Genomic DNA, 4,033 nt, shown 5'->3' with positions numbered 1-4,033 from the left:
AACACACACACACACACACACACACACACACACACACACACACACACACACACACACACACACACACACACATCTATGGGCCATTTATAACACTGCACATGCTCCATAGCTGAGCACACACATACATCTATGGGCCATTTATAGCACTGCACATGCTCCATAGCCGAGCACACACACACACACACACACACACACACACACACACACACACACACACACACACACACACACACATACTTGTTTTTCTATCCTCATCGGGACATATGTCTGGAACCTTCCTCATGGGGACCTATTCAGGAATACCGGCCTAATGAGGACACCCCACATAACTGATTTATTTTCGGGTTTAATTAGAGATAGAGGAAACGTGTATTCAGCAGCAGATACATTTTATTCAGGAAAGGTTCTTTCTCATTTCAGCTGTAATTCGGTTCTTAATGTAAAACTTAACCGAGAGCCAGTTCCGAGCCTTCAGCGCTTGTCGTTCTGCCCTTAGGCACGCATCACAGTCATTCTTGCCCGGCACCTTGAATGAGCGAATGAACCGAATCATGTGACGTTCAACAGCTTTCACTTCTGCTGGGGTCCACGGATTGCGCTTGGTACCCCTTCTGTCACCTGTGCGGGAGAAGAAAGGTCAGTCACCACGCAACGCCACCACCAGTCATGGACGCATCTCAAATGGAATGGACAGTCACACCCACCTTTAGCTGCACCTCCATCCACCGCCGACACCACGCTGCCAGCTTCTTTTCCCATGTGCCCCATGGGAACCTCAGTATCCTGACTCTCTGGCTCATCCCCAGAGTCATCGCTCACCACCTGGATCGGCTCTGTGGATAGAGAAGGACAGGGAAACCGATCACACCAGCCCACTTAGACAGTCAGTCCCTGGAGCCACACTGTCAAGTGATACCTACCGTTTGGATCAATGGAGATCTCTTCCAGATTGTGGCCCCGGAATTCAGCCATTCTCCCTTGCTCGAGAGCCAGAAACAGCTTGCTCAACTTGGCCAGTTGAAGGGTACCCTCCGGGAGGCGGTAATAATGCCGGTGCACCCGAATATCATGTCCAAGGAAATCAGCAAGCTGATCCATCTCTGTATCGCTCAGGTTGAGGACTCTGGAAAGTGTAGCCACATGCTTCCGTAGGCGGGTGGAAGATAATGCTTCGGGGTGCTTGGCCCCACACTCCCGGGCGTAGAGACGTATGCAGTCGGATCCCCTATAATGGGACATGGCTGTTGGCCTAGCAAACATGTAGATATTGTGTGGGGTCACACCACATTCTGTCCGCTTCTCTATGAGGAGCTCCATCGCTTTCTGCATGCTTGGGGATAGCAGGACAGGGACTTTCCTGCCTCTTTTCCCAGGAATCTCAATACGGGAGAAGTGACGACAGAGTGCCTTCTCCAGCTCTGACAGGGCCTGGGCCACATCACCCTGCAAATCGGCTGTGTGCCGTAAATCGAAGGAGGAGAGCAGCATCTTGGAAACCTCACCTTCTCTCCTGCGGTTGAAGAGAATCAGCTGCGTGAGGGTAACTTTGGCCAACATGGACCACTGCTGTTTGGAAGGGTGGGCGGACAACTCATCGATGTACTCTCGCTGACGGTCAAGGAGGTACAGGTTCAAGCGCTTAACATCATCAGTGAAGGGCAGAAGCAGCGGTGCATTCCATTTTATCTCTCGAAGTGTCTTCAGGGCAGCAGTGGAGATTAGCTCGCTCCACCTCGCCTCATAAATTTTCCGAAAGTTTCGGGCACGCTCCTCTGTCAGGGCACTGCCCTCCATCAGTGCCTGACACTCCACCATAGCTGAAATCTTCTGCAAGCTGTGTCCCACCTTCAGAGCCAACGAGGGTATTTTATATGTATTGGTGCGGTCATCGTAACCGGCCAGGCTCCTCACAGCATGCACCACTTGCAGGAAATTCTGTGGGCAAATGAAATCTTCCATACACCGCAACGGTGTGACCTTCATCGCCTTCAGCAGAAGCCGCCCCACCTCTCTGAGCTTCTGACGGATGTAATCATGCTTGCTGACATCAGACCCCAGACGGTTATAGAGGTGCTGACCGAACTGCATAATCCAGCGGTCCCCTTTGATTACCGGTACCACATCATCATAATTCATTCCGCTCAGCAACTTCCAGAGGCCAGTGCCAACATCTTTCGGGAGCGGTGTGGCGTAAGTGAAGAGACCCTGCACCCTGGTTCTTCCAGGTTTGGGGCTGACACTTTTGCGGAGCGGGCACCTCTTCACATGGCGCCACAGGTGCTTCCTGGAGAATAGCCCTTTACATTTTACACAGTGCATGAAATCTTGGGGAGCCGTTGCTTCTTTCGGCTGCTTGCACGGTAGGAGGACTCCGCTGCCCTCGCGGAGAACCCCGACATTATGGGCAAAGTTTCCCCGGGTGCGAATCAGGTCTAGCTGCACTGTCCTTTCCCTGGAGCGCTTCGGAAAGCTGAGTGCCCTTGCAACCTCATGCTCATTGTGGTGGACAGCTTGAACATGTCTCGCAATTTTTGAGAATGGCCTCTCGCACCACAGGCAGAAATTTTTCTTGTTACATGCAATCGAACCATCTGCTTTTCGGGTAAGTACCTGGACCGACACTGCGCGGGCCGGATGGAGACTTGGTTCGGCCTCCGCGGAGCAAGCCCCGGACACTTCCAGAACCTTCCTGCCGTGAAAAGACGTCTCCTCCCCTCCACTATCATCCGAGCTGCTCAACTCTGACGAGTCGGGGAGATAGTCTTCGTCACTGCCGTCGGTTCCGTACATTGCCTCACTGCGACCAGCAGACCCAGCACTTCCGGAGTTTGTGGCGCACACACCGTACCAAGCCCGCGCTTTCTGTCTGACCACGCCCACCGTGAATACAGGGTTCTGGGAATCGAGGGCCCAGGCCCCGGCACGTGCTTCCTATTACACATCCGGAGAGGTGGTTCTTACTAGAGTCACGTGTCGGGCGGCGCGCGCGACACTTTTGCGCCACATGCTCCGATTTTCCCCAGGCTCCTGGAAGCCTGTCCCGGACCGAGAGGTGCCAGTCTCCACTCATCGGCAAGACTTCCACAAATCGTAGTACCGGATTCAGCCCACCAGGGGGCGCTGCGATGGGCAAGGAAGGAAATATCAGACCCGGTTTTCGGGCTCCGCGATTTTTCCGACGAATGCCCTTCTCACCCGAGCTCCGCGGACTTGGGCAACCTTCCCTCTGGATTGAACTGATCTCAGACCCGGTTTTCGGGCTCCGCGATTTTTCCGACGAATGCCCTTCTCACCCGAGCTCCGCGGACTTGGGCAACCTTCCCTCTGGATTGAACTGATCTCAGACCCGGTTTTCGGGCTCCGCGATTTTTCCGACGAATGCCCTTCTCACCCGAGCTCCGCGGACTTGGGCAACCTTCCCTCTGGATTGAACTGATCTCAGACCCGGTTTTCGGGCTCCGCAATTTTTCCGACGAATGCCCTTCTCACCCGAGCTCCGCGGACTTGGGCAACCTTCCCTCTGGATTGAACTAATCTCAGACCCGGTTTTCGGGCTCCGCGATTTTTCCGACGAATGCCCTTCTCACCCGAGCTCCGCGGACTTGGGCAACCTTCCCTCTGGATTGAACTGATCTCAGACCCGGTTTTTGGGCTCCGCGATTTTTCCGACGAATGCCCTTCTCACCCGAGCTCCGCGGACTTGGCCGAAATCATATAAATAATATATAAGCCCGGCAAATGTAAGCGGGACGCGGGTCCGCGCGCGCAGCGCCCCCTGCTGGCCGCGTTGAAAAAAAAAAATAATAATAATCCACCGTTGTGAATTTGCGATGTGTCCGCCTGGCGACACGGAGGGCTCTTGGAAAGAGACGGGCTATCCAAAAATGGAAAGGGAAGAGATCAGTAGAGAAACGATAAAACCAAATAAATAAAATAAAAAATAAAATAAAAAAAAATTCTATCTACATCTACTACCTACAGATACGTTACCGTATCTGTAGGTAGTAGATGTAGACAGATTATTTTTTTTTTT

This window comes from Pseudophryne corroboree, chromosome 3, assembly GCF_028390025.1.
Source record: "Pseudophryne corroboree isolate aPseCor3 chromosome 3, aPseCor3.hap2, whole genome shotgun sequence".
Lineage (NCBI taxonomy): Eukaryota > Metazoa > Chordata > Amphibia > Anura > Myobatrachidae > Pseudophryne > Pseudophryne corroboree.
The sequence above is the reverse complement of the archived record's forward strand: the minus strand, read 5'-3'. Positions refer to the sequence as shown.